Genomic DNA, 20,092 nt, shown 5'->3' with positions numbered 1-20,092 from the left:
TTCGGATCTGGGCAGAAGCTGCAGCCCTGCATTGTAAGGGCTTCTGCCACCCATCCCAGCTCAACCCAGCACTGTCTGGGAGCCAGAGACAACGACCTCACAGGAAGCAGCGGAGGTAAGGTCCCGCCTATTGCGAGGGCCCCGGCTGGATGCAGGATCTGGACACTGGAGGGGGGGAGGAGAGACAAAAAAGGACCTTGAGGAGGGGTTGGAAACAGACTTGAAGACAGGGCAGAGGAAGTAGAGAGGGGAGGACTCAAAATGTTAGCAAAAGGAAGATAGAGGGAAGAACCTGAAACGAAGGGGAGGCAGAAGAGAGGGGGCAGATGTTGGACTTGGGAGTGTATAGAGCAGGGGTGTCCAATGTCGGTCCTCGAGGGCCGCAATCCAGTCGGGTTTTCAGGATTTCCCCAATGAATATGCATTGAAAGCAGTGCATGCACATAGATCTCATGCATATTCATTGGGGAAATCCTGAAAACCCGACTGGATTGCGGCCCTCGAGGACCGACATTGGACACCCCTGGTATAGAGGGAAGAGAGATAGAGAGAGACTGCAGAGAGGTGGAAAGATTCTGTACCAGGGAGGGAGAAAGGAGAGAGAGAGAAGCAGAGAAAGACCTGGAAGAAAGGAGAACAAATGTTGGACATGGGGTGTGGGGGTTGGTAAGCAGGAGAAAGACAGAGAGAGAGAGAGGCCTAGACCAAAGGGGAAAACAGGAGGCTGGACTATGTGAGGTACAGACAGAAGAGACAGAGGGGGAGAGACCTGAGGAAGAACAGATAGATGCAAGATCATAACAGAGGAGGGAGAGAGAGGGAGACCTGGAACAAAGATGGAGATAGGTACAAAGGAAAACTAACACTGGATCTGGGGAGGGTAAGCAGAGGGAAAAGAAATAGAGACCTGGACCCAAAGGGAATGGGGCTGGATTGTGAAAGAAATGTTTGATGCACAGTCAGAAGGAAGTCCAACCAGAAACTAATTAAATCACCAAACAACAAAGGTAGGAAAAATTATTTTATTTTCAATTTAGTGACTGAAATGTGACAGTTTTGAGAATTTATATCTGCTGGGTGTGTATGAATAATGAAAGGAAAAAATTGTGATAAATAAACAATGTCTACGACTCATCTTAAATGTCTTACTTGGAAAGTGGTCTTCCTTATCTCTCTCACGTCTGCTCGCAGAGTCAGTGAGCTACAAGCTCCCCTAACCCTTACTATTTACAGTATTCCATCATGACAAAGTGGTATTCCACACTCATCCAAAATTTTTACCCAAAGTTGTTAAAGAATTTCATCTCAATCAATCAATTATACTTCCAGTATTTTTCCCAAGTCTCACTCTCATCCTGGAGAAACAGCTCTTCACACTCTGGACTGCAAGCATGCTTTGGCCTACTGTTTACAAAGGACAAAATCACATAGATCTTCTTCTTAATTTTTTGTCTCCTTTGTTCCAAACAAGTTGGGGCATCCAGTTTCCAAGAGGACGATTTCCAACTGGTTGGCTGCTTGCATCTCATTTTTATATGCTCAGGCAGGGCTGCAACTGGAGGGTCGATTCACAGCCCACAATGTTAGAGCTATGGCAGTTTCAGTAGCTTTCCTTAGACCCACTCCTGTGGAGGAAATATGCAGAGCTGCTACTTGGTCCTTGGTTCATACCTTCTCATTACTATCTGGATTCCTTTTCCAGATGGGATGGCCACTTTGGCCAAATAGTATTACAAAATTTATTCTCTTAAACGCCAACACTCTCACCATCCCATTCTGGTTAGCTTGGAGGTCACCCAGACGTGAGAATATGCTGCCTGCTTGTATTGGGATAAAGCATAGTTACTTACAGTAATAGGTGTTATCCAGGGATAGCAGGCAGATATTTTCACAACCCACCCACCTCCCCTGATTGGCTTCTAGCTGGCTATCTGAACTGAGGAGACGTATGCCCTACATTGGGCGGGAAGTCACTCGCGCATGCGCTGTGTGGTCAGTTGCGAACTTTCTAAAGTTCTTCAAGCAAAATGCTTTTGCAGCTGTCCGCATCGGGGCTCCGTGGATGATGTCACTCATATGTTAGAATATCTGCCTGGATAACACCTGTTACGGTAAGTAACTATGGTATCTCTCTACTCCACTGCTCTATACCTCACCTGTAGTCTTATTATCACATATAATTTGAAAAGTGTTACCTTATCTGTACTTTCACATGTCATATTTACCATTTTAATTCAGTTACACAGCACTGATCTCCATCTTTAGCATGTTTATCCATCTTGCCAGGTACTTGTGACCTGAATTGGCCACTGTTGTAAATGGGTTGCTGGGCTTGATAGATTAGCAGTCCTGTACCCTATGTCCCAACATTTCTCCCTCTCTCTTCTCCAATGATGTCTCCTTCCCCTCTACCATATGCAGGATCTCTCTCTCTCCACCCTGTGTACCTCTGTTGCATCTTTCCCTTCTGCTCCTCCATCCCATCTCCACCAATTCTTCCTCTCTCCTCTCCTCTCTCCCCCCATGTGCAGCAGCTTTCCATCCCTCCTATCCCACTGTGTAGCAGCTTTCCTCTTTTTTATTTTGTTAAATCTGTATTTTCATTTTATCCTTTTGACAAAATATTAGTCAAAAACAAGCAATAATACAATACCAGATTTAACATCGCTGAATAACAAAAAAATGTATGGCAAAACAAATTACATCAAATAAAACAATTGTATGAGGAAACACCCTTCCATATATTCAAAGGTACGAAATTAAACCCATAAATCAAATATACTGGTTTATATAGTTAGTTCTCAATTAGGGGGGGAGAAAGCTGTGAATTCACTGAACTTTACTAATTGAAATATACAAAGGAAAATAAAGAAGTGGCTGATTGGGCTCTACAATTATACCTTACTGAGCAGGTATGAGGTAGGGAATCTGTCAGGAATACTAAATGTGCTCTTTAGCAGAAATACATTTTGTCAACTGCTGAGGTTTGAAAAAGACATATCTATTTCCTTGATAGACCATCACATATTTACAGAGGTATCTCAGAATGAACGTCACCCCCAGCGATAATACCTGGGGGTCTCAATATGAGGAACTATTTACTTCTGTTTGGGTAGATCGTGACACATCTGGATACATTCTCACTAATTTGGACATAAATGGAATGTCCTTAAATTTGAAAAACAACTTGAGCATCCATTCTCTGTCCGAGTCAATTGCAATTTGTACAAGCAGCATAGCAGTTGCCGGCGCCTCATGCCTGTTCTAGAATGTTCTATAAAGTTGGGAATTTCTATGAAATATTCTACATGCTTCTCTCCTCTCCACTCCTTCCTGCCTTCAATAGTCCTCCCTACCCTCTTCTAACCCATTCCTCTGCAATGCCGCCTAGAGCTTGGATAGGTATGTGCGACGCACAAATGGAATAAATAAATAAATTATTAGATCTCTCTAGGAAATTTGTCAAATCCAAACTGTCAGCAGATAAATTCTGCTGGTTTGGTTTCTGGATTGATGATCTAGTTGGCAAATAATAGATTTTTGAGAGAGGCAGATAAGAGGTTTCAGGAACTATCAAAACTTCTCTCAGATATTTTTTAATTGTATCTTGCACTGGAGTAAGTGGTAATTTTGGAAAATTTGTAATCCGAAGATTACATCTCCTGGTCATGTTCTCCAGGATTTCCACCTTAAAATTAAGATTTCCACTGTCCTTTACCCACACCGAGGCTTGGGACTACGCAGTTTTTATTCTGGTCTCATGTCCATCCACTTTATTTTCCAGGCTAAATAATCTATTTTTCAACTCCAAATTTTCTGAAACAGTAGTGGTGTAATGTGCCCAAAGAGAGTTGCAAATTAGATATTGCTTCCCAAAGTGTTTCCATATTAAAGACCTTGGGTCTTTGCATAGGTGCAAGTTCTAAACCCAGACCCTCTGATGAAATTAAAGTACCTGCAGCCTCAGTCGAAGATGAGTTCAACTTAAGGAAATCCTGAGGGATCCACTGCTTCAACTCATCTGAGTGCTGAATTAGCTTCACTACTCCCCCTGCTGAGTCGACTCCCATACTCAGCTGGCCGGGAGAGAGAACACTCCTGGACGCTTCTTCCTCCCATTGCTGCTCTAACGCCCCAGGGCGACTCGGAGGACTCTGCTCCTCTGGAGATAAAGATGTTGCCTTGAGGGAGAGTGCTGATGCTTCAGCTTGCGTGCCTCTCACAGCCGAGGAAAATGCCAGCTCACTCATTCGGGCGCCATGCTGTAGAAAGGTGTCCATCAGGCCTGCTGCCGCCAAAGATTCATCTGTGAGAACCCGGAGCTTAGATTTGCATTTGATCATCGATGAGGTAAAAATCAGCCCCCAGGCACATCTGTGGCGTCTTAACTCCAGCTACCAGCCGCCATCTTGGTTAAACCACTCTCCCGAAAGGCTGTCTCACCAACTCTCTTTTAACAACTAGCCAGCTTTCCTCTTTCTTTCCCCCTGAACTACAGCTTTTCATCCCTCCCTCCCATCCCCCAGTGCAGCAGCCTTCCATCCCTCCTATTCCCCTGTGCAGCACCTCCCGACTGACCCCCACCCCCTTCGGGTCTCCTAAAGTAGCAGAAGTGGTGGCGGTGACTGGCTTGGGAGAGGCAGTGTAGTGAACAGGCTGCCCTGCTAGGGCTTCCCCCTGTCGCAGCATCAATGACATCATCAGTAGTGCTGCAAACCCTGTGGCAAGAAATGAATGACAGATTTGGCAGCACTGAACCACCAGTTGTGGTCTGGACTGATTTCCTCCAGTTACCATGTGTCACCTATGTTAAGGAGTTTACATTGGCTTCCTTTTTGATTGAGAGTTCAGTTTAAATGTACCTGCATAGTTTTAAAAATCTTACATGGCATCTTTGATTCATTGGTCCCTTTAGCTTTAAATTCTTCGAGATCTTCAAATTGTAGAACTATATATATATTTAAACTTTCTTTCCCCACTGTAAAAGGTGCCAGATCTATCAGTAAAATTGTTCAATCTTTCCCTTATTTACTAAAAGCAATTTGGAACGACCTACCTTCTCAAATAAGATCCTGTCTATTCCTTCAAGTTTTTTGAGAAAGATTCTGAAAACTACTCTGTTTCAGCGTTTTCTAGCAGATAAGTTTCCATGAGGTCAATTCTTTCTATTAACTACAACTAGTGTTTACCGATGTTCTCTTAATAATAATAATAATAACTTTATTTTGTAAACCGCAATACCAGAAGCAGTTCAGAGCGGTTTACAGAGGAAGCGACTGTACACAGACAGCGATGTTACAGAGAATATTGTCAGTTACATTGGTAGAGTAGTCAGTTATGCAATAAGTATATCAGAGAACAACAAGGCAGGGAGGAGTCAGAGAAATTTGTCAAAGAGATAGGTTTTGATTGCTTTCCTGAAGGCTTGGTAGGAGGGTGTTAGAAATGTGGGTGGTTAGACATTTATTCCATTTGCCAGCTTGGAATGACAGTGTTCTATCAAGGAATCTCTTGTAGGTACAGCCCTTCAGGAAGGGGAAAACAAACAGGTAGGTATTACATGTGCAGGAGGTGCCTGGAAATACAAAATGGTGTGACAGGTAGATCAGGGATGAACTTGTTATGGTGAAGCAAAGGCAGGCAAACTTGAAGATGACTCTTGCTGTAGAACGGGCTTACATGGTCCGACTTTTTGAGACCATAAATGATGCGGACAGCAGTATTTTATATGATTCTCAGACATTTGATGGTTTTCTTAAAGGATCCCAAGTGTATAATATTACAGTAGTCTAAGGTGCTTAAAGTTAGTGACTAAACCAGCAATCGAAAGGAGAGGAAGTCAAATAGTGTTTGATGGTACGGAGTTTCCAGAGAGTGCAAAAGCATTTTTTATTCTGGGCATTGGTATGGTCTTCAAACGTCAGGCATCGGTCCAGGATGACGCCTAGGATTTTGATGATAGGATTGATTGGGTAGGTTAGCCCGTTTAATTTCAGAAAAGTATTCGTTAGCTTGTGATTGGGTGTTCCGCCACTTATTTCTGCCCAATGGGATGATCAGTGACACTCAAAAAAGCACACAGACTATATAAAGCCTAAACAATAACACTTTATTACATATGTAGATAAATATAAAAATAGAATAACATCACCGTATTTCTGGACATCACCATCCCTCACAATCGGGAATCCGCAGCGATTGATAGGAGAGGAGAACCGAACCGGGCTGTCCCTTTGTTGCAACGAAACTGGATCCAATTTCTATGGGCTGAGTTCGTCCTTTATATAGGGTAAAAACTGCTGAGTTCATAGTTCTGCAGTAAACAGCGTCCTTTGATTCAGGCACACCCTGGCCAGTCCCTTTGAAGTTGTTTTGACAACACCTAGGTCAAGGAGGTGTTTGCAGAGCGGGTCCTGCTATTACGATTAGTAAGACAGCTGGTCCTGCTCTTTTGTTCTCTGTTTCTTTGATGCTATTTGAGCGACAAGGAGGTCAGGATGTTAGCTCAGCTGTCCTTTTGAGATCAAGGAGGTCAGATCTCAGATAAGCAAGGTTATTGCAGAGACCATCTGGTCTTACTGTCCTGTGGAGATCAAGGAGGTCAGGATGTCAAATACGCAAGGAGGTGTTGCAGTTTATTGTCTCTTTGATGCTATCCAGTTATCACTCAAATAAAGGAAGTCAGGATAGGTGTTGCACTGTCTCTTTGATGCTATCAAGAAGGTGTTACAGAGGCCATCTGTCTTTACTATCCTTTTGGTGTTGTCAAGGTAACACTCAGGACAAAGAGGTCAGATAAGCAGACTTGAGGAGACATGTCACGTATTATGCTGAGTCCATTTACCCCCTGGGCATAACATTCCACCCTTGGATCCTTAAGTCTGCTCCCATAAAAAGTCCTCCTAATAAAGGGAGAGGGTGTCCATTTGTATACACAATCGTTTGTATAAACAATAGGTAAACCCACCATTAAGAAATGTTAACATAAGGATAGCTAAACAAAATTATAGAGTAAGAAATGAAGAAACACCTTTTGTGCCATAGCACTGCCTCTAGTCAATATGATCTGCCACAGAATGCAAGTTAGTATTTCCATAGCAAAGTAAGGTTACATTGCTGTTTTGCTTTATTTAGAATTGCTCATGGCTTTAATCGGAGTAATTACCTCGGCAAAAGACATTTGATATAAACATACTGAAAAGGGAGCTTGAATAGCAGGAATTAACCGTACTGCTAGCAACACATACATGTTTATGTAATATTTAACCTTGAGGTTGAATGGTAACACGTATGTTTTGTTCTGTTCATCTGTTTGTTGCCCATAGTAGCAAAGGCATCACAGTGAAAGGACACATTGTAGAGTTCCTTACATCAAATAACGTAAGCAACCCTTCACATGAGAAATCAGAACATTGTTTTATATCAAAAATTCCACCATGTTCTATCTAAGGGCGTGGATTTATTAAATAATACAAAAATCAATGAGGTATTTCGTAATTGTAACTGCTGGATAAAGTTAATTCTTTGTTGTATAAAAGACAAAACACGAATCTCACAAATAGTCCACGGTAAGGCTGAAGAAACATTACTATCTAAAGTATATTGCTGTATGATTAACAACATGATATATCTTAGGGTTAGTTCATGATTATGTACAGTATTTGGCACCCATTCACCTTTCCATCTAAATACCTCTGCTTCTCTGGAGCCAAAATATGCTTGTTTGCCAGCCAGTATTTACTATACCTCAGGTTAAATTATTTCCTTATGTTCTCAACTGGTATGTTTGCAGTCTCTAATATTTCTTGCTAATTAGGCCTTTCACTTGAAAGTATCACGTATCGGGATCAGGAATCATGAAAATTAATAATCTTATTAATATTATATTTGTGCTCTTACTCATGGCATACATTTAGGGTAGCTTCATATTCACCATCGATCACCGCAGTTATCTGGTATCCCGTTTTTCTTAGTAGCTTTGGTTAGGGTCTGGCTATGCTCCAGTTTCAATAGGCTTGCTATGCCACTCACATGCCTTCACTCACGTAAGATTCCAGTGCACCACCCCCAAAGACCAGCCCTAATGTGAAGCGGCAGGATATAGGCTCACTTCTATTCTCAAGTCAGTGCCCCATAATAGCATCATGGCACGGCACTGTATGTCTGGTTGCGTGTCATCATCTTCTCGATCTGGTGAAATTTTCTCTTAACCCAGCATGTTAGCCAAATCATCAGAATGAGAGAGCAGAGCTGACCAATTTTATCACAAAAGGATGAAAGTCTATATGGAATAACATTTCCCAGTACGTGATTTTCCAAGGAAAATATTTCATCATGACTGTTTAGCTTCAATGCTTTAGTTACAATAAACACCCCTAGTGGTAAAAGAGAAGATAAGAGAAAAAGGAGAAAAACCACTTTATGTACAGAAGGTGATAACATGTGACACAATACTTGTGTGTAAAGTAGTATTTGTGTGAGATGAGAGAAACAACACTAATGCACTTAAAGGTATTCTGTAGGACATTCAGAAAATACACCTTTTTATGTTCTGGACATAATTATTATGTCATTTAAGAGAGACCATACACACGTACAGAATGTGATACCAAACTAACTTATGTCAGAGATGTGCACTGCACTGTTTATACCTGGTAAGTTAAATAAAGATAGACCATTTTTTATTTTATTTAGCAACTATCAAATACCAATGAACACCATTTTACCAGGTATAAAGCTTTCTAATTTTTCTCTTCAGATATCCTTTTATAATATAACCCCTAACTAAATTATCATTGGGCTGTATAGAAACATAGAAAGATGACGGCAGAAAAGGGCCAAGGCCCATCAAGTCTGCCCACTCTATAGACCCTCCCCTTAAGATTAGCCAATGTTTTGCCCTGACCCACGTAGGGATCCCACATGGGCGTCCCATTTATTCTTAAAATCTGGCACGCTGCTGGCCTCGATTACCTGTGAGCCATAGCATAAAATCATTGTGAGCATGGTTTTCATACTTTCTTGTATGTGGGGGAATATTTTTTTTTTTTTTGGAAAGGGATATGGTACCATTTGGACTAATAGAAGGGGTGGAATAAACTCTGGAAATGGCCAATGTGCAATGTTGGGGTACCCCATAAGCTAAAACAGACAACACATAACAGAAACAGACAAACACAGAGCTCCGGCATGCTTTCTTCCATCGGTAATGATTCAGGGTTGAATTTAATCTGTAAATAAGCACACTATTAATCAAAAGAGTCACAAACAAATGTGGTATCCATTGGATTCCCACTATCACGTCACAGTGCTGGACGTATTTTAAAGATGGCACAGTGAGATTGGTTCTCCTGACTCTATCTGGATACTAAGCTTCTAAAAGAAAGAGAGATATAAACTTAAGTTAATTGCTCCATATAGTTTTACTGGTCTTCTTTTCTATTTTTCTTCCATTTCAAAGCTCTGTCACACAATCGTAAGAGAATGCAAGCAGGGAAGTATTAATCTATAAAATATACAAGAGAGGTTTACGTGCAGGTACAGTGGTTCACAATGTTAGTGTTTGAGGTAAAAGACACATTTGCAAAATTACTTGGAGTGCAACTTCCTTATACTATCTAACAAAACTTTATTCATTATAATGGTCACTTAGCAATATTTCTACTTTTTTATTGTCCAACCTACCCCATATGTTACCCCAGATGTGAAATATGTTGCCTCCAGAATCCAAAAAGGCCCAAGTCTGTTTTTTACTTTGGGGAGAATGGAAGTTTACAATTTTCTGTTTAACTTTCTCTATCACCTCTCGGCATCCTTTTGCCCACTTTCTGCTATAATCTTGTGATAGAAAGTGGGACTATGTAAGTATTTTTGTGGTAGTCTGGTAGATGTATATTGCCTCCCTTGCCAAGTGGATGCAAATTGTTCTGGACATTGCTCCACTATAGAAATAGTAAAAATGCATTGGTTCATGTTTTACAATTTTTGTGGAGATCGGTATTACTATTGGTTTCCCCACCACTACTGATCTCATAGGAATGTCTGGCAATTTACCAAAGCTATAGATTCCATCGGAAAGCTGTCATGTTAACCCTTTTTGGATATCTGGCCCTATTATATTTTAAGGAATCCCATAGATTAATACAGTATATTCCCAAATTGGTAATTGTCCAATTTTAAAATTTGTAAAATTTTTTTCTTCCTGCTTGTATAATTTTCCCCCCAATCCTGATATTTATATTCCTACACCCCAGTGTCCACTACAGCTTGTACCTTTTGCTCCCCAGATTTCTACTAAATATTTATCTCTACCTGCGGACGCTGTTCTAAATTGTTCCAGGCAAACACTGAGGCGCGGCATTCACATTATTGATCCTCCCAACACTTCCACCCTTTTAAATCAGGATAAAGAATGGAAGCAGTTTCCTCAGGGGGAGCCGTTGGCACCAAAATATCCTCCCTCTCTCCTTTGTTCATTTGTGCTTGAGACATAGATTTCTTTCCCAGTCCTCTACTTTTGTACATTTCCCATAATGTCCTTGTATTTTTCCCATCTATTTCTTCCCTCTTTATACCATCTTTTATTAATGCCAAAGACATATTCCTCCGAGACGCCCGATTAGCCCTGTTTGAATTGGATGGTCCTATTCTCTTTTTATCAAAAGTATTTTGAGGTCCCCAGTCCCCCCGATTTCCTAACTGTCGGACCGCTTCTAAGGCTTCCAAAATAGTCCTGTCTATTTGATTGATCAACAAAGGTATCATTACCTGTTTGTATGCCGGTGCAGCATACTTAATAATTTTATTTCTAATGGACACTGTAAAAGGTAATGACAAAAGCTTCGTTTTTTCTTTTTTTTCTTTCTGTAGCTAGCTGGTGCGGGTGGTTGTAGGCACCGGGAGGCGAGCGGAGAGGAGAGAGGAGCAGCGTGGGCGAGGGCAGGCAGGTCGGAAGGCAGGTGGACAGCGTGGGGTAGCGGCGAGAGGAAGCTCCGCCCACCCCCCAGCGTCACAGCAGCGTCGGAAAGCCCAGACTCCCCCTTAAAAGGGAGGAAAAGGCTGAGCCTGGGAAGCTTCGTTTTTTCTTTTTTTTCTTTCTGTAGCTAGCTGGTGCGGGTGGTTGTAGGCACCGGGAGGCGAGCGGAGAGGAGAGAGGAGCAGCGTGGGCGAGGGCAGGCAGGTCGGAAGGCAGGCGGACAGCGTGGGGTAGCGGCGAGAGGAAGCTCCGCCCACCCCCCAGCGTCACAGCAGCGTCGGAAAGCCCAGACTCCCCCTTAAAAGGGAGGAAAAGGCTGAGCCTGGGAAGCTTCGTTGTTTCTTTTTTTTCTTTCTGTAGCTAGCTGGTGCGGGTGGTTGTAGGCACCGGGAGGCGAGCGGAGAGGAGAGAGGAGCAGCGTGGGCGAGGGCAGGCAGGTCGGAAGGCAGGCGGACAGCGTGGGGTAGCGGCGAGAGGAAGCTCCGCCCACCCCCCAGCGTCACAGCAGCGTCGGAAAGCCCAGACTCCCCCTTAAAAGGGAGGAAAAGGCTGAGCCTGGGAAGCTTCGTTTTTTCTTTTTTTTCTTTCTGTAGCTAGCTGGTGCGGGTGGTTGTAGGCACCGGGAGGCGAGCGGAGAGGAGAGAGGAGCAGCGTGGGCGAGGGCAGGCAGGTCGGAAGGCAGGCGGACAGCGTGGGGTAGCGGCGAGAGGAAGCTCCGCCCACCCCCCAGCGTCACAGCAGCATCGGAAAGCCCAGACTCCCCCTTAAAAGGGGGCGAGCCATTCGGCGCGCGGCGAAGGCGAGCGGCAAAGGCGCTCGCCTTAGCGAGAGCGCCTTTGCGAAGGAGCCTTGCGAGGGAACCAGAAACGCCAAGTAATTCACTTTTCTCTTTTCTCGTTTCTCCTTTTCTATTTTCTCTCTCTTACCCACAGCAGGAGCACACCAGCACTTCACGAGAGCAATGGAGGACCCAGGAACCCAGAGGTACTTTCCAGTATACTGCACAGAGTGTAATATGTACGACTACCTCCCCTTGGGAAGGCGGGAGTACATATGCAGTCGGTGTCAGGAACTGGAAAGCCTGAGGATGGAGGTCGGCAGATTGAGGGTCAAGGTCCAGGAGCTCGAGGGACTGAGCAACACAGAGGAGACGAACTGGTCAACCAAGGACACAGACGGAGCAGACCCCATGGTGGACCAGGTGAGGGACCTCGAGAGATTCATCGAGGAGGCCTATAGGAGGAAGGTGGAGGAACAGGACCATCAGCTGCACAGACATATGTTGGCAGACGAGACCTAGGATCCACAAGGCGACACCGGGGAAGGACCTAGCGGAGGAATCACGCAAGAGGAGGAGACCGTGACCCACCGGGACCCCGAGGGAGAGACACCACATTACACTGAGGACATAGACCTGAGACAGAGGAGGTTGCTGAGGAAAGGGAAGTCTGCTATTGTGGTGGGAGACTCGATCTTGAGAGAGGTAGATAGTCACGTAGCTGGAGGAAGGGAGGACCGGCTAGTGACTTGTCTCCCAGGGGCCAAGACACGAGATGTCACTGATAGGATCGAGAGGATCCTGGACAGAGCAGAGACAGAGGAGACTGCGGTGATAATCCACATCGGAACGAATGATGTGAGCCGGAGGAACTTCAGCATGGCCACACTGACTGACCAGTTCAGGGCCCTGGGACGAAAGCTGAAGCGGAGTACCCGGAGGATAGCATTCTCAGAGATCCTGCCTGTACCGAGAGCAGATGCAAAGAGGCAGGCAAACCTCCAGGCTGTGAATGCATGGTTGAGGAGATGGTGCCAGGAGGAGGGCTTCCACTTTGTGAGGAACTGGACGTCCTTCTGGGGAAAGAGCAAGCTCTACCGGCGAGACGGCCTGCACCTGAGCACAGCGGGAACTAGACTACTGGCAGCAAATGTGAGGAAGGAGATCGAGAGGGCTTTAAACTGAGGAGAGGGGGAAAGCCGACAGCTGATCTGATGTTGACGCTTCGGACAACAGTATCCAGAACAGATGCTGAACGGGCTGACTGTAAGGAGGAAGTAGAGAGACCGGTGAATCTTATGATCAGACAGCGAGGGAAACACCAGGTAAAGGGAGCTTGCTGGGAAGAGACTAAGGGGCATAGAGACACAGGGGGACTGGGTGGCACGAGGGCGAAAACTGAGGGCAATATAGGGGTGCCACAAGGCGAGGGGGATCAAACAGAGCCTCAAGGGATGATAGCCCAGGAGGAGACCGGTAGGGCTAGAAAACCCAGAGGAGAAGCTGGGGAGAGGGGTGGCGGAAATGTGGGGAAACCGAAAGCTGCGAGAGTAAAGGCTAAGGGCAAAGCAGAAGCACAGGGAACAGGAGAACTGCCCGAAATTCAAGGGGAGGCGGCCCAGGTAAATACGGAGGTGGAGGAAAAACGACAGGACCTGCGGTGCTTATACGCCAATGCAAGAAGCCTCATGGCCAAGATGGGTGAACTAGAGGTCGTAGCCAAGGGGGAGGACCTGGATATAATTGGAATTACAGAAACATGGTGGACAGAGGAGAATCAATGGGATGTAGCGCTGCCAGGGTACAAGCTCTACAGGAGGGACAGGACCCACAAGAAGGGGGGAGGCATAGCACTATATATAAAGGACTCTATCTACTCGGTCGGGATGGATATGGCAAAGAAGGCAGAGGGGATGGAATCGCTATGGGTCAAATTGCCGGGAAACAAGGGTACAGGCATAAAACTGGGGCTGTACTATCGCCCACCTGGTACGCCGGAGGAAATCGGACACGACTTGGAAGCTGAACTGAGACAAGAATGCAGGACTGGAAGTGTAACAGTGATGAGGGACTTCAACTACCCGGGGATTGACTGGAGTACGGGTCACTCCAACTGCACTAAGGAAACAGGATTTGTAGAAGCTGTGAGGGACTGCTTCATGGAGCAACTAGTCAATGAACCGACGCGAGGGAGTGCTACTCTTGACCTCATCTTAAACGGATTAGGGGGGCCTGCAAGAGGGGTAGAAGTGGGAGGACCACTAGGCAACAGTGACCACAACGCGATCCGATTCACATTAGAAAGGGGGACACCCACAGTAAAGAGGACCGCAACAACTGCGCTCAACTTCAGGAAAGGGAACTATGTTGCTATGAGGGAAATGGTGGGGAGGAAGCTCAAAAACGTCCTTAAGATGGAGACTGTAGGAAGCGCCTGGACCCTATTCAGGGACACCCTGCAGGAAGCACAAAGAATGTACATCCCAAGTTTCAGGAAAGGCGGCAAGAACAAGCGGTCAAAGGACCCGGTTTGGATCTCAACAGAAGTAAAGAGGGCAATAAACGACAAGAAAGTGTCCTTCCGGAGATGGAAAAAGGACCCAACGGAGGAAAATCACCAGGCGCACAGGAAATGCCAAAAGGAATGCCACCGAGAGGTTAGAAAAGCAAAAGGGAAATATGAAGAGGGGCTGGCCAGGGAGGCGAAAAACTTCAAGGCATTCTTCAGTTACGTAAAGGGGAAGCGACCAGCGAGAGAGGAGGTGGGGCCGTTGGACGATGGGGATAGGAAGGGAGTGATCAAGGAGGATAAAGAGGTAGCTGAGAGGTTGAACACGTTCTTCTCGTCGGTTTTCACGAGAGAAGACACATCTAATATACCGGACTCAGAGGAGCTCATGAGTGGGGAACAGGCTGAAAAATTAGAACACATAGAGGTAAGTAAGGAGGATGTCCTCAAGCAGATAGACAGGTTAAAATGCGGTAAATCGCCGGGCCCGGACGGGATCCACACAAGGGTTCTGAAAGAACTAAGACAAGAAATAGCGGGCACAATCCAGCATGTTTGCAACCTATCCTTGAAAACTGGAGAGGTACCAGAGGACTGGAAATTGGCGAATGTCACACCTATCTTCAAGAAGGGATCGAGGGGTGACCCCGGAAACTACAGGCCGGTGAGCCTGACTTCAATTATAGGGAAGATGGTGGAAGCTATGATCAAGGATGGTATTTGCGAGCATATCGAGAGATATGGCCTACTGAGAACAAGCCAGCATGGATTCTGTAAGGGAAGGTCATGCTTAACGAACCTTCTGTACTTCTTTGAGGGAATAAGCAGTCGGGTGGACAATGGGGAACCTATAGACATCATTTACCTTGATTTTCAAAAGGCTTTCGACAAGGTGCCACATGAAAGGCTGCTTAGGAAACTGTGGAACCACGGGGTGGGAGGGGATGTGCACAGATGGATCGAGCACTGGTTGTCAGGTAGACTGCAGAGGGTCGGAGTAAAGGGACAATACTCTGACTGGCGGGGAGTCACAAGCGGTGTGCCACAGGGATCGGTGCTGGGGCCGTTACTCTTCAACATATTTATCAATGACCTGGAAAAAGAGGCAAAGTGCGAGGTTATAAAATTTGCAGACGATACCAAACTGTGCGGCAGAGTTAGGTCTAGGGAGGAGTGTGAGGACCTGCAAAGGGACCTGGACAAGCTGGAAGACTGGGCAAACAAATGGCAAATGCGCTTTAACGTGGAAAAATGCAAGGTCATGCATATAGGTAAAAAGAACCCGTTGTTCAAATACAAATTGGGGGGGGGCATTATTGGGAGACAGCAGTCTTGAGAGAGACTTGGGTGTGCTGGTAGATGCATCACTGAAGCCATCTGCACAGTGCGCAGCAGCCTCGAAAAAAGCCAACAGAATGCTGGGCATCATAAAGAGGGGCATAACAACCAGGACGCGGGAAGTCATCATGCCATTGTATAAAGCTATGGTGCGTCCACATCTGGAATACTGCGTTCAATATTGGTCGCCGTACCTCAAGAAGGACATGGCAGTGCTTGAGAGAGTCCAAAGGAGAGCAACGAAACTGGTAAGAGGGCTGGAACACTGCCCATATGCCGAGAGGTTGAATAGGCTGGGGCTCTTCTCTCTGGAAAAAAGGAGGCTCAGGGGAGATATGATAGAGACCTTCAAGATCATGAGGGGCATAGAGAGGGTGGATAGGGACAGATTCTTCAGGCTGAAGGGGTCAACAGGCACGAGGGGGCATTCGGAGAAACTGAAGGGAGATAGGTTCAGAACAAATGCAAGGAAGTTTTTCTTCACCCAAAGGGTCGTGGACACTTGGAATGCGCTACCGGAGGAAGTGATCAGGCAGAGTACGGTACAGGGATTCAAACAGGGATTGGACGGATTCCTGAGGGATAGGGGGATCGTGGGATACTGAGAGAGGTGCTGGGATGTAACACAGGTATAGAAAGCAAACCAAGTAATAAGTATAGAAATCCAACCAGGTCGTGCATGTGCAAGACCGGAGGGTTAGGACTTCGATGGGAAGATAAAACTCAATGGAAAACCAAGGTGGCAAGGGGGCCCCTTCTGGTGTCTCAGACAGGCCGTGACCTGTTCGGGCCGCCGCGGGAGCGGACTGCTGGGCAAGATGGACCTGTGGTCTGACCCAGCGGAGGCACTGCTTATGTTCTTATGTTCTAAAATATATGTGTCAGCGTGACCTATTACTAAGGCTACCTTCATAGTCTCCTTCTTAATTCTCATTTGAGCATCTTTTAATGTATACCATATTTTATCATTTGAGGCATTTTTTGCAGGATAAAGATCCTCCCGTAACGCCTTTTGTACTGCTACTTCTTGACTAATTTGAACAAATTTAGGGGCATCTGTGGCATCCAACATAATCCCTGCTGTGCTCAGCTTCTGCACCCGAATTACCCATTGTATTAGTGGTTCCCCAGGCTGCAGTGTAAAACGTGCCATCATATCCATGATTTCATGTGGAGTAACATCCTCCATAACATTATTTCTAGTTAGATTTTCTCCTGTTTGTAGACTTCCCTGTAACCTTTGTTTCCTCACAGGCTTTGCTTCTAAACTTTCTGCCTGCTCTCCTTCAACACATATATCCTCCTCACTGTTATTAGAATTTGAATCCCAAATATTCCCATCCCATTTGTTTGGATTCCGATCATCCAGCAGATGATAAATTAAGGTTTTAACTTTTCTGTAACTCACTTTCCACCTCCGTTTCTTGTATTTATATCGTGCATATCGCATAGCTGACTTTTCTGTTACATTTTGATAGGTTTCTACCTTATCCATTAACAGCTTATTCTGACATGGTAGCATTGTAATGGCATGCTGTTGATTATTCCTTTTTCTTTTCCAGCTCTTCTAATTTCAATTGTAATTCCTGTTTAGCTTCATGCATATTCCTCCAGTCTGACAAAATCATCCTTCCTTGTCTAGAAATTCCTTCTTGCTCTTCTCCTTTTGAGATTTTCACCTTTTGTAAGGAGGCACATAATTCATGTGGATCCCCACTTCCAAAAGTACAGGATTCACTTAATCCTGCTTCTACAGACCATTCAGTGGCCATTAATTACCAATACTGTCATTCCCATTCGGAATGGAGGGATTGGGAGCCTGCTCCTCAACCCCATGTTTTATCTGGTGCTTTTGTGACCACATTGATCAACCCCACTTCTGGTACCAATTTGTTCCGCCACTTATTTCTGCCCAATGGGATGATCAGTGACACTCAAAAAAAGCACACAGACTATATAAAGCCTAAACAATAACACTTTATTACATATGTAGATAAATATAAAAATAGAATAACATCACCGTATTTCTGGACATCACCATCCCTCACAATCGGGAATCCGCAGCGATTGATAGGAGAGGAGAACCGAACCGGGCTGTCCCTTGGTTGCAACGAAACTGGATTCAATTTCTATGGGCTGAGTTCGTCCTTTATATAGGGTAAAAACTGCTGAGTTCATAGTAATGCAGTAAACAGCGTCCTTTGATTCAGGCACACCCTGGCCAGTCCCTTTGAAGTTGTTTTGACAACACCTAGGTCAAGGAGGTGTTTGCAGAGCGGGTCCTGCTATTACGATTAGTAAGACAGCTGGTCCTGCTCTTTTGTTCTCTGTTTCTTTGATGCTATTTGAGCGACAAGGAGGTCAGGATGTTAGCTCAGCTGTCCTTTTGAGATCAAGGAGGTCAGATCTCAGATAAGCAAGGTTATTGCAGAGACCATCTGGTCTTACTGTCCTGTGGAGATCAAGGAGGTCAGGATGTCAAATATGCAAAGAGGTGTTGCAGTTTATTGTCTCTTTGATGCTATCCAGTTGTCACTCAAATAAAGGAAGTCAGGATAGGTGTTGCACTGTCTCTTTGATGCTATCAAGAAGGTGTTACAGAGGCCATCTGTCTTTACTATCCTTTTGGTGTTGTCAAGGTAACACTCAGGACAAAGAGGTCAGATAAGCAGACTCGAGGAGACATGTCACATATTATGCTGAGTCCATTTACCCCCTGGGCATAACATTGGGACTTGCCAGGAAAAGTTTAGTTTTTTCTGGATTTAGTTTTAGTTTGAATTGAGTGGTCCATTGCTCTACCTTGATGAGAACAGAATAAGTGACTTGTTCAGTCGCTTGTGTCAGTGAAGTTATGGGGATGATGACTGTAATGTCCAGGATTGGGAATAGGTTCTATTGCTGTGGACTTGGTAAGTGCGGTTTTTTTAAGAAGCCGGTGAACCAGGTTAGTACATGTCCCAAGATGCCAATAGAATCGAGGCATCTGATCAGAATATCATGGTCAACAAGGTCAAAGGCACTGCTTAGGTCAAATTGAAGTACCAGTGCACTTTTCCCCAGAGAGAATAAATAGAAGAGGTGATCAGTCAACGATTCTAAGACTGTTTCCATGCTGTAATTTGTGCGAAATCCTGACTGAAAGTCATGTAGGATGTTAAACTTCTCTAGGTTTCATAAGGTCAAGATTAACTAGACCTTCCATTAGTTTAAGGAAGAGAGGAATATTTACAATGGGTCTGTACTTGGCAGCCGAAGAGACTGGTTCTTTGGGGTTTTTGATGATAGGAGTCACAAAAATATGGCTGAGTTTCAACGGGAAGTAGCCAGTGGACAGGCAAAGAGAGACCCAGTTGAAAAGTTCAGTTTTGAATGGGAAGGGGGCTATTTTCATGATAGTCGGTGGACAATTATCTAGTAGGCAGTTGGATTTTGCATATTTAGAGTAGAGCTTGATGAATTGGTTCCAATCTGGATTCCAGGTCATGTCAGTAGTTGAGCCTTCGTTTACTGGGGCAGATAGATTGTTTTCAGAGTGCAAATTTTTTTGGCGAAGTAGTCGGCTAGGTTTGCAGCAGAGGGTGGGAGATCTGTGTGGGAACGTTTATGTAGATCAATATCAAATAGGGAATTGACTATTTTGAAGAGTTCTTTGCTGTTCAGCAAAGGAGAATTGATTGTTTGGGAGTAAAATCATGATTGTAGCAGGTTTCCAGGCCATCTGTGTAGAAAGAACTGACGTTTCAGCAATCATGCTGTGACTTTCTTTAGGGTATGATGGTTCTTTGTACACAGATGTGGCAAGACCCGGAGACCTGCTTCAATCAATATTGTTAACCAAGTTGAGCCTTGTTTTCTCAGAGATGACTCGGTATACAAGACCAAGATTTAGTTTAGTTTAGTTCCTTGGGTTCTAGCCTTGCCAAAAGCACTTGATCTCCTCCTGCCAGGGTCCTTTGGGCATAGATCTGGGTCCTGAGACATGACCCTATCCTCTTGGTTTTTAGAGTATTTTGCAACTGCATCTCAGCTCCAACCAATCTTTATCCCTTGGAAGGCCTGTGCTTGTTTCATTTAAAAGTAAATGCCAGAATGTACTTTTATGCATGTGTGTTCCCACTCTGTTTGATGTGGCTAGAACACTTCCCAGTATTCAAGACATTTAAATGACCACTGTTTAAATGGCTTGCTCAGGGCTAACTGGCAATATTCAGTGGCACTTAACTAGTTAGTGCCACTGAATATCCTCACTAACCAGCCATCTCCTAACCAGCGGAACTTATACTTAGCCAGTTAGTAGTGATTTTTAGCAAAAAGGCAATGGGCTGAATATCAGTCAATGACTGATTAACTTCTAGGTGACTGCTAAGAAAGCCAAGAATCATACTGTAAGCTGAACTTAAAAAAAAAAAAAAAAGCTACTGCCATTTGCTAAAAGGATATTTCTTAATCATTTCCTCACTGTGGAATCATTTTAATAGGGTTTTCATTA

General features: G+C 44.7%; 1 protein-coding gene across 12 annotated transcripts in view; it reads left to right on the top strand.

Annotated features, from left to right (window-relative positions):
- LOC117350768 (sodium/hydrogen exchanger 10-like) overlaps positions 1-20,092 on the top strand; it is a 753,575-nt gene that overhangs the window by 555,971 nt on the left and 177,512 nt on the right. The window lies entirely within an intron of this gene.

Source organism: Geotrypetes seraphini, chromosome 16 (assembly GCF_902459505.1).
Source record: "Geotrypetes seraphini chromosome 16, aGeoSer1.1, whole genome shotgun sequence".
Taxonomy (NCBI): Eukaryota; Metazoa; Chordata; class Amphibia; order Gymnophiona; family Dermophiidae; genus Geotrypetes; species Geotrypetes seraphini.
The sequence above is the reverse complement of the archived record's forward strand: the minus strand, read 5'-3'. Positions and strand labels throughout refer to the sequence as shown.